The 11,459-nt window shown below is 45.0% G+C and overlaps 1 long non-coding RNA gene across 1 annotated transcript; it reads right to left on the bottom strand.

The window, feature by feature from the left end:
* Positions 1-381: 381 nt before the first annotated feature.
* LOC123604680 lies at positions 382-3,066 on the bottom strand. Its single transcript, XR_006715426.1, has 3 exons — positions 2,951-3,066; positions 1,752-1,913; positions 382-1,056 (listed from the first exon to the last, which is right to left on the bottom strand). It is a non-coding gene; the product is annotated as an uncharacterized LOC123604680 (long non-coding RNA).
* Between the last annotated feature and the right edge of the window lie 8,393 nt (positions 3,067-11,459).

The raw sequence follows: 11,459 nt of genomic DNA, 5'->3' as shown, positions 1-11,459 counted from the left end.
ACACTTAGATTTGATGTTTGTGGTTCGCATTTCCGTTTGGTTTGGGATTTCATCATAATGTTTCAACTGAAATACTATGGAAGGGACCCTTCAAGGGTTGGGCCCATCAATCAAGCAGTATTTCTTTTTTTTTTTTTTTTTAATTTTTTTTTTCAACGTTTATTTATTTTTGGGACAGAGAGAGACAGAGCATGAACGGGGGAGGGGCAGAGAGAGAGGGAGACACAGAATCGGAAACAGGCTCCAGGCTCTGAGCCATCAGCCCAGAGCCTGACGCGGGGCTCGAACTCCCGGACCGCGAGATCGTGACCTGGCTGAAGTCGGACGCTTAACCGACTGCGCCACCCAGGTGCCCCTCAAGCAGTATTTCTTGAGAACACGTGTGTGTGAGTCACCCTGGAAGCATCAAGAATAGAATATAGCTCCTGCTTTATACTGCAGTGGAAGAAGTTTCTCTGTATTGAAATCCGCAAATACTTTGCGGATCCCCGTCTCTCATGCCACAGGGCTCGTGGTCCCCATCCTAGGGAGCTTACGAGTCTAGCAGGGGGGATAAGACAAAGTACACAAATAAGCAGAACTCCAAGGCAGAACATCCCAACTGTCGCGGTTGCAACTGGGTGACTGGTGTGAAAAGCAACACGTCATGGGAGTTGAAAGGTGATAGCAGTAAAGCGTGAGCTGGAGAACTCAGGAAAGCGTGGGTGGCACCTGAGATGTAGAATGTCCCCCAGGACTCTGTGACATGCTCTACACCCCCGTGTAAAACAGACTCAAGAGACCACCCGCTGGGTCTACTCTCAGCGTCGCCTCACCACGACAGCGGTGCTGGTGCTCACCGAGTGTAGCTGGCTCTGGTCCCATCTGCGTTCTTCCTCCATGAGCCGGAGGTGCCCCCTAACAGCTCTGGGCTGTCTACACTTACTGTGGAAGCCTGGCTGCTGCTGGTGATGGCTCTCGAGGGGTTGCTTGCTGACCCCAGACAGTTGGGTGATGCTGCAGCTCTCTGTGTCTCCAGCGGCGGGTTTGCTCACCAAATCAGTGGTTTCCTGCACACTGGAGGGATGATGAAATGGTCTGAAGCACCATCGGAGGAAAGAATTGTATCTCCCGGAATCAGGGCTGAAAATAGACCCGTGGTTGGGATTTTTACAGGCAGGGGTGACGGGGGGATGGAACTATTAGCAGAAGGCACAGATGCATGGGGCACCTGGGTGGCTCAGTCTGTTAACTGTCCAACTTGATTTCGGCTCAGGTCATGATCTCACTTGAACCCCACATCTGTACTCACATCGCAGAGCCTGCTTAGGATTCTCTTTCTCCCTCTCTGTCTCTACATGACCCACCCCCCCCCACATCAAAATAAATAAACATTTACAAAAAAAAAAAAAAAAAAAAAGGCACAGAAGCCGGAACAGAGCATGTTCAGGGAACCCCATCTAGAGGGTGGGCCATGGGGGAAGACAGAGAGGGAAAACCAGGGAGGTGCATCTGAACAAGCAGGCGGGGCACTTGATGAAAACCCATTAAAACATGCTAAGGACATGGGCGCCTGGGTGGCTCAGTTGGTTGAGCATCCGACTTCTGCTCAGGTCATGATCTTGTGGTTCGTGAGTTTGAGTCCGGTCCTGCACTGCATTAATTCGTTGTTTCCCCAGAGCTTGGCACATAGTAGGTGCTCATTAAATATTTATTGAAAGAAAGAAATAGAAAGGTGGGAGGGAAGGAAGGAAAAAAAAAAAAAGCCAAACCTGTGGTATGCTATGAAGATAGTTTGGGGAGAGGCACCAGAGACCTTTCTGCAGTGACGGAGGAGTTAGAAATGGTCAGGTGGGCGATCCACAGTACTTCAGTAAGAGCATCTCTGGCATGGCCAGTGGGGGAGGAAAGCAAAAACAAGGATCCTAGGATGACTGGGAAAAGATGATGGGGCCATTAATAGAAATAAGACAACCAGGAGGAGAAGCATGGAGGTGGGGGAAGGCAGTCAAAGGATGATTTTCATTTTGGACACTCTGAGTTTCAGGTCGTGCCCAAAGCCAGCTAGCCAAGAGGCAATGCAGCGGGAGCTCTGGACCCGGGGGGCATCCGCAGAGAGGTTCCAGTGGCAATCTTGGGAGTGGGTGAGGTCACGGGGCAGAGGAGAGAGGACACCCAAGCCTGGAGCCTCAGAGGCAGAGCCTTGAGGAATGCCCACACCAAGGGAAGAGAATAAGCAGCAGCTGGAGAGACAAAAGGGAAAACAGGAAAGCGCAGCACGGCATCGCGGAGGGGGCTGGTTTCGAGGGGGAGGTGATCGCAGGACCAGATGCTTCAGAGGTCCAGTGGGACGAGGTCTGAAAAAGCCCGCAGGATTTGGCAACAGGAGGTCACAAGAGCCCACAGAGGGCGCAGTGACTGTGACGCTGCTGAGGGATCCAGATGGTGTCTGGTAGGGAAGGAGCGGGCAGTGAAAGCCTGGAGGCGGCCAGCTAAAGCGCTCTTTGATTTTTTTTTTTTTCAACATTTATTTATTTCTGGGACAGAGAGAGACAGAGCATGAACGGGGGAGGGGCAGAGAGAGAGGGAGACACAGAATCAGAAACAGGCTCCAGGCTCCGAGCCATCAGCCCAGAGCCCGACGCGGGGCTCGAACTCACGGACCGCGAGATCGTGACCTGGCCGAAGTCGGACGCTTAACCGACTGCGCCACCCAGGTGCCCCTAAAGCGCTCTTTGAAGGGCCCTGGCAGCCATGGGGAGAAGAAAGGAAGGACCAGGGCGGTGTGGTGGGAGGTAGGGTTGGAGGAAGATGGGATTTCTGGAATGGGTGAGATGATAACAGATTTGTAGGCAGACGAGAAAGAAGCAGAGAGGTGGAAAGGAAGGGGACAGAGGCCATTTGGGGGAGCAGAGCAAATCCCAGAGAAGGAAGGGAAAACCGAGACAGCATGTATTTTGAAAAAGCCTACCAATCAGAGCAGCACATAGTGATAACAATAAGTCCTTGTATCTGAAAAGCAACGATGGGGCCCCTGGGTGTCTCAGTCGGTTGAGCATCTGACTTCGGCTCAGGTCATGATCTCACATTCACGGCCGTCGGGCTCTGTGCTGACCGCTCAGAGCCTGGAGACTGCTTCTGATTCTGTGTGTGCGTGTCTCTCTCTTGCCCCTCCCCTGCTTGTGCTCTGTCTCTCTATGTCTCTTGAAAAATAAAATAAAAAACGTTGAGTAGCAGTGAAATGCAATCTACAGAGCACTTTAATGTGCTTTATCTCATTTGATCCTTGTGAGGGTTGTATTATTATCTCTACTAAAACATAAGGAGGTTAAATGATTCACCCAAGATCACACACCTAATAAACGGAAGAACTCAGGATCAAAAAGTCCCTCATGAGACGCTTATTGACCAAATGCCTGCTGTGCCAGCACTGTGTTAGGTGCCAAAGGTCCCAAAGAGAACAGAAATGGCACCCGCGCTCAAGGAGCTCACAACCCCGGAGACTGACCTCCACACTACTGACCGATCTGCTCCAAGACATAATTGTGCTCGGACCAAGGAAGGCAGAGGGTTAGGATCCAAGGGAGGCTTTCCAGAATTGGTGATATTGAGCTGAATCTGGAAGGATAAACAAGAATGAGCTGGCGACAAGCAGGCTGACAAGGGGAAAGGCATTTCCAGCAAAGGAGAGTGGTACAAGAGCCTGGAGCCTTTGGAAGCTAAGAGCAATTCACTCTGCTGGAACAGAGGGTAGGTGTGGCAAGGTCCAGGAGAGGCATGTGCCAAGTCCGGGGTGGGGGGGCGTGGCGTGCGTCCCTGAGGACCTCTAATCAGGTCCTTAAGGTGAGAGCACCAGCAAAGGGTTTTAAGCGAGGGAAAGATATCAGATTTGCGTTCTGGAAAAATCACTCTGGAGGACCCCTGGAGGAAGCATGGAGGATGGGTGAGAGCAAGATATTATGGGAAGCGGGGAGACCAGTTAAGATGCAAATTCAGTGGCCTAGGCAAGAAAGGATGAAGCCAGCCTTGATGGGACAGTGGCATTTGTAATGGAATAGACAACAAATATTTATATGTAGGAAAAAACTGGCCAGCCTTAGAGGAAAAAGAAGAGGAGGAAATAAGGAAATGGAAGGGTCTAGGATGACTCCCAGCTTCCGGCTAGAAGCAGGAAGAGAAGCAGCTATTGGTAGAGTTGGGGCATTAGGTAGAAAAATGAGTTCAGAATATATTGGGTTGAGAAGCCCATGGACATCCAGGTGGAGGAGCCCAGTGGGTAGTTAGATGTGGGATCTGGGGCTCCTGGGGAAACTGACCTGAAGATATATCTTTGTGAGTCACAACATAAGGCAGTGGTTGGAGCCTCAGATGGGGGTGAGTATTTGGCTGGGGAAGAGAAAAGAGTCTCTCGCACAGCCTTACGGAGCATTGGCATTTAAGGAGTAGGTGGATGAGAAGGGGCTCTTGAGAAGGAGGTCAGGAGGAGAGGCCAGAGAGGTAAGAGAGAAAAAAAAGGAGAAAAGGATGTTCCAGAAGACACTGAGATGTAGTGGGTCACCTGGGGAGACGCTACTGAGAACAAGAGTACCTTCCTCCTTCCCTTTCAGGAGGAGAGGACTTCCCCCAGGCTGGTCAGAGAAGGTTTTAGAAAATAGAAGGAAAGTGAGAAAAAGAAAAGAGCTTCCCAGCTGAGAACAGGAAGGAGAGAGGGTTAAGTGCATCTCGTCTCGTCTTTGCCGTGTTTTCTTGACTCTGGCTGCAATAATCAGTGCATTCATAGAAAATAACGCATGTTATTTAATGAAATGAGGAGAATCAGATGTTCAAAATGTTTCAATGACGTGCTTCAAAACCAGACACGCTAAAAATGGAGACCATCCAATGTGATCATGCTGTCCTTAAAAATATTCCTTTGATAAACATCAAACTGTTCTGTTTACCAGAAATGTTAACAAGGAAAATAAACAATAGGGCTATTTAGGAGTATTTCAAAATTGAAGTTTAAACCATAAAAGAAAACAAGAGGCAAAAAAAAAAAAAAAAAAAAAAAAAATCCAAAACTGCATGAACATTGCAGACTTCAGCTGCCCTTGAAATCTTTTTCTCTGCCTAACATTACATAATTCTTCATTGGCCCAAGCTATCAGGGTCACATGCTAAAAATTTGGTCAGTATGTGTCATACTTAAAAGACAAGGTATTGGGGCGCCTGGGTGGCGCAGTCGGTTAAGCGTCCGACTTCAGCCAGGTCACGATCTCGCGGTCCGTGAGTTCGAGCCCCGTGTCGGGCTCTGGGCTGATGGCTCAGAGCCTGGAGCCTGTTTCCGATTCTGTGTCTCCCTCTCTCTCTGCCCCTCCCCCGTTCATGCTCTGTCTCTCTCTGTCCCAAAAATAAATAAACGTTGAAAAAAAAAAAATTAAAAAAAAAAAAAAAAAGACAAGGTACTGAGAGAGAAGAATGGGATAAAGAGAAGGGAAAAGGTTTGACACATAAAAGCCTGAGGATTTTCTAGAGGAACTTTAAGAATATTAATGAGCGGCGCCTGGGTGGCTCAGTCGGTTAAGCGGCCGACTTTGGCTCAGGTCATGATCTCACGGTCCCTGAGTTTGAGCCCGGCGTCAGGCTCTGTGCTGACAGCTCAGAGCCTGGAGCCTGTTTCAGATTCTGTGTCTCCCTCTCTCTGACCCTCCCCCGTTCATGCTCTGTCTCTCCCTGTCTCAAAAATAAATAAAACATTTAAAAAAAAAAAGAATATTAATGAAAAATAAGTGATGCAGTCTTCAATTTCACATGACATAATGAACCCAGGCACCCTGACTGTCCTGCTGTAAACAATTTAAAGTTCTAGGGGTGCCTGGGTGGCTTAGTCGGTTAAGCGGCCGACTTCCGCTCAAGTCATGATCTTCCGGTCCCTGAGTTCGAGCCTCGATCAGGCTCTGTGCTGACAGCTCGGAGCCTGGAGCCTGCTTCAGATTCCGTGTCTCCCTCTCTCTCTGCCCCTCCCTCACTTGCACACTCTCTCTCAAAAATAAATAAACACTAAAAAAATTTTTTTAAGTTCTAGATAAAATACTAAAAGTATCTTCTTCTTTTTTTTTTTTTTTTTAATTTTTTTTTTTTCAACGTTTATTTATTTTTGGGACAGAGAGAGACAGAGCATGAACGGGGGAGGGACAGAGAGAGAGGGAGACACAGAATCGGAAACAGGCTCCAGGCTCTGAGCCATCAGCCCAGAGCCTGACGCGGGGCTCGAACTCACGGACCGCGAGATCGTGACCTGGCTGAAGTCGGACGCTTAACCGACTGCGCCACCCAGGCGCCCCAAAAGTATCTTCTTCTAATACATGAATAAAAGTAAGACATATTCAGCCCAAACCACGGGATGATAGGAGCCCAGAGGGATCACGGGAGCAATTGCCAAACCAGTTAACTCTCAGTCTTCAACACCTTAAGGAGCTCCAGGGTCAGAAGACAGAGCCTCAGGTCTGCCTGAAGTGGAGATTCAGATTGGATGCCCTCTCCTACAGGTGAGGCCATACAGACTGTATCTTCACTGTTAGACTAAGCTAGATAAACAGATGATCCCCAACTTGCTATGGTTTGACTTACAATTTTTCGACTTTATGATGGTGCAAAAGTGATACATGTACAATAAAAACCATACTTAGAATTTTGAATTTTGGTCTTTTCTCTGGCCAGCAATATGCTGTCAGATACTTTCCCATGATGCTGGACAGGGCAATCATGCAGGTAAACAATCGATACACTTACAGGCATTCTGCACCCAGAAAACCATTCTGTTTCACACTTTCAGTACAGTTTTCAGTAAATTGCATGAGCTATTCAACACTTTATTATAAAACATAGGCCTTGTGTTTTGCCCAATTGCAGGCTAATGTAAGTGTTCCGAGTACATTTAAGGTAGGCTAGGCTAAGCTATGATGTTCCATAGGTTAGATGTATCAAATGCATGTTTGCCTTAAGATATTTCCAATTTAGGGGCGCCTGGGTGGCTCAGTCGGTTAAGCGTCCGACTTCAGCTCGGGTCACGATCTCGCGGTCCGTGGGTTCGAGCTCCGCGTCGGGCTCTGGGCTGATGGCTCAGAGCCTGGAGCCTGCTTCCGATTCTGTGTCTCCCTCTCTCTCTGCTCCTCCCCCATTCATGCTCTGTCTCTCTCTGTCTCAAAAATAAATAAAACGGTAAAAAAATGTTTTTTTAAAAAAAGATATTTCCAATTTACCATGGCTTTATCGAAGGTAACCCCACTGTAAATCAAGGAAGATCTGTAAATCTCATCTTTCCACCTGGAGGGTCTGCAACCAAAATGGGCTATCTTGGTTCCTGGTACCGCATGAAAGTGAAACGAATTCCCAAGAATGTATACCCAGAGCTAGCTTGCACACATCCACGTTAGTGGTTTGGTCTGAAAAGCCTTCACCAGAGAATTTAATGCAAAGTGGTCCTAAGTGCCTGTAGTGCTAGAAGAAACAAGTGCAAATCGTCTCTAGATGAACCCACCTTTATCTCAGGGCCCCCCCAAATTCCCACAAAGTTAAAAAAATTTTTTTTAACATGTATTCATTTTTGAGAGAGACAGAGACAGAGCATGAGTGGGGGAGGGGCAGAGAGAGAGGGAGACACAGAATCTGAAGCAGGCTCCAGGCTCTGAGATGTCAGCACACAGCCCGACGCGGGGTTCGAACCAGTGAGATCATGACCTGAGCTGAAGTCGGACACTTAACCAACTGAACCACCCAGGCGCCCCTCCCACAGATAAAGTTTTAAGAAATGTAAGCCCATAGTCAAAAATCATAAAACCCAAGGAAACTAGGCACCATGAACAAGAGAAGCTGAAACACAGACAGCAGAACCAGATTTACAGACTTTAGATAAAGGAATTATCAGAGACATGACATAAAATAACTATTTTAGAGCTTTTAAGAAATAAAAAAGGCATTAATATGCTTTTTGTGTATTACTAATATAATACGAGTAAATAATAAGACTACAAAAATGATCAAGCAGCTTGTAAAAAGTAAATAAGATACTGGAAATGAAAAGTGTAATAAATAAAATGTAAAACTCAGTGGACAGATTTAATAGCAGACAGACACAGTGAAGAAAGAATTCATGAGCTAGAAGACATCTAAGGAAATGATTCATCTGAGCACAGCGGGACAAAAAATGGGAAACAAAAGCATACTCAGATTCAAGAATCCCAATGAATTCCTACTAGAGATAAAAGGAAATTTGCATTCCAACATATCATAATAAAATTGCAGAACACCAAAGACAGAATCTAGATCATAAAAGCAGAAAGAAAGGTCAGATAACATCAAAGCTGCAGCAATTAGACTGGGAGCTGATTTCTCAAGAACAACAGCAAAAGTAAAAAGATAATGGAATTCACTGTACTAAGAAGAAATTACAATCAACCTAGAATTCAATACCTACTGATATTTATAAAAAGCAAAGGTCAAGGGCACCTGGCTGGCTCACTAAGTAGAGTGTGGTACTTTTCATTTCAGAGTCATGACTTCAAGCTCCACGTTGGGTATAGAGCCTACTTTATTTTTTTTGCAAGTTTTTATTTAAATTCCAGTTAGCCAAATACAACATAATATTAGTTTCAGGTGTAGAACTTAGTGATTCGAACCTACTTTAAAAAAAGAAGTACAGGGGTGCCTAGGTGGCTCAGTTGGTTAAGCATCCGACTTCGGCTCAGGTCATGATCTTGCAATTCGTGAGTTCAAGCCCCGCATCGGGCTCCGTGCTGATGGCTCAGGGCCTGGAACCTGCTTCAGATTCTGTGTCTGTCTCTGCCCCTCCCCGCTCATTCTCTGTCTCTCTCTCGAAAATGGAGAAACATTAAAAAACTAAAAAAATATATTAAAAAAAGAACAAAGGTGAAAAGAAGGAATGGCACACAAATAAAAACTAAATGCATTTGCTACCAAAGATCAACACCTAAGCAAATTTCAAAGTATATATTTCAAGCAGAAGAAATCTCAGATGGAAGGAATGAGATGGAGGAGTGAAGAGAGATAAAAGTGGTAAAATAATGAATCAAACATAAACAACCTATTATACTGGCCTACTACTGACTATATAAAACTATGATAATGTCCTATAGCATTGAAAAACTAACAAGAGGCTATCTGCTGTCACCTAGCCCCCAGGGATGCAGTATAGGTCCAGACATGGTTCTGTACTGTCTCACAGCCATGGATCTCAACAAGGGGCCAAGGTAACCAAGAACATGAGCAGGCCAAGACATAGCTGTAGCCTTAGGTTCCTCATCAAGCACACCACGTTTCTGTGGAACATAATCCAAGAGGTATGCAATTGTGCTCTAAATGGTACATGAACTGCACACCATGGAACTGCTCAAGGTCTCCAAGGGCAAGTAGGCCCTCAAGTTCATCAAGAAAACAGTGGAGACCTGGGTGGCACCTGGGTGGGTCAGTTGGTTACATGTCTGACTTCGGGTCAGGTCACGATCTCACAGTTCGTGGGTTCGAGCCCCACTTTGGGCTCTGTGCTGACAGCTTAGAGCCTGGAGCCTGCTTTGGATTCTGTGTCTCCCTCTCTCTCTGCCGCTCTCCGGCTTGCACTCTGTCTCTGTCTGTCTGTCTGTCTGTCTCTCTCTCAAAAATAAATAAACATTTTTAAAATTAAAAGAAAAGAAAAGAAAACATTGGAGACACATATCTGCACCAAGAAGAAATAAGAGAACTGAGCGGCATCCTGGCCACCATGAGGAAAGCAGCTGCCAAGTGGCTCGAGCCCCCTCCCCCTTCTGTGCATAAGAAAAGCTTTACAGAAAAAAAATAAACTGGCAAGAAAGAACTAAAAACACACAACCCAGGGGCACCTGGGTGGCTCAGTTGGTTAAGCGTCAGACTTTGGCTCATGATCTCGAGGTTTGTGGGTTTGACCCCTGTATCAGGCTCTGTGCTGACAGTTCTGAGCCTGGAGCCTGCTTCAGATTCTGTGTCTCCCTCTCTCTCTGCCCCTCCCCTGCTTACACTTGGTCTCTTTCTCAAAATTAAATAAAAACATTAAATAACATAACATAACATAACATAACATAACATAACATAACATAACACACAACCCAGTAATACATAAGTCAGAAGATGGGTGATTGGAATTGTAGTGCTTTAAGGTCCTTACAGTGTTTGGAAAAAGGCAAAAAGAATAACGATTTACTTTAGACTTTAATGAGTTAAATCTACAAAATAAATTTTTAGATCAACTACTGAAAGTCTAAGAATAGAATATTTAGCTTCCACAGTAATAGAGGAGGAAAATTGAAGTGATAAAAAGTTAGAAAAGGAAAAATAAGCATAAAAAGGAGAACCGGGGGCGACTGGGTGGCTCAGTTGGTTGAGTTGATTTCAACTCAGGTCATGATCCCAGGGTCATGAAATCATCCCTTGCATTGGGCTCCATGCTGAGTATGGAGCCTGCTTAAGATTCTCTCTCTCCCTCTCTCTCTCTCTCTCTCTCTCTCTTTACCTCTCTCTCTCTCTCTCTCTCTCTCTCTCTCTCTCTCTCTCAAAAAAAAAAAAAAAAAAAAGGGTGGGGGAGACCCAATACAGTTCGCTCTTGGACAAAACGAGGCTTAGGGGCACTGACACCCACATAATAAAACATCTTCATATAATGTTTGATTCCCCCCAAAACTCAACTACTATTAGCCTACTGTTGACTGAAAGCCTTACCAATAACATAAACTGTCAATTAACACATATTTTGTATATTACATGTATTATATACTGTATTCTTATAATAAAGTAAACTAGAGAAAACAAAGGATTATCAAGAAAATAATAAGGAAGAGAAAATTCATTTATAGGACTCTACTGTAAAAAAAAATGCCTATAAGTGGAATCACACAGTTCAAATCTATGTTCTTCAACGGTTAACTGAAGACAACAACAGTTTAAAAAAGAAAAATAAGGGCATGTGGTTGGCTCAGTCACAAGAGCATGCAAGCCTTGTTGTTGGGGTTGTGAGTTTGAGCCCCACGTCGGATGTAGAGATTAAATAAATAAATAAATAAATAAATAAATAAACTTTTCAAAATGATAAAATAAGAAAAAATAACAATAATACATCAGCAATTGCAATGTGTAATGCAATAAATGCTGTAGTTAAGAGATTGTCAGAGTAGAGGAAAAACCCAGCTCTATACAGTTTATTAAAAAACCCACCTAGAACGTAAAGATACAGAAAGATTGAAATCAAAAGAATGTAAAAGACACACTAAGCAAATGTTAAGTAAAAGAAAGCTGATATAACTCTGAAAGTATCAGACCAAATGTACTTGAAAGCAAAAAGATATCTATTATTTGATAAGAGATCACTATATGTATAATGATAAAAAAATTGCAAAAACTGACAGACTCAAAGTGGAGACTGAAAATCTATCATGATAATGGGAGACACTAATACCACCCTCCAGTGATCAATA

This window comes from Leopardus geoffroyi, chromosome E1 (genome assembly GCF_018350155.1).
Source record: "Leopardus geoffroyi isolate Oge1 chromosome E1, O.geoffroyi_Oge1_pat1.0, whole genome shotgun sequence".
Classification (NCBI taxonomy): domain Eukaryota; kingdom Metazoa; phylum Chordata; class Mammalia; order Carnivora; family Felidae; genus Leopardus; species Leopardus geoffroyi.
Note: the sequence above shows the minus strand (reverse complement) of the source record. Positions and strands in the feature narration are given on the sequence as shown.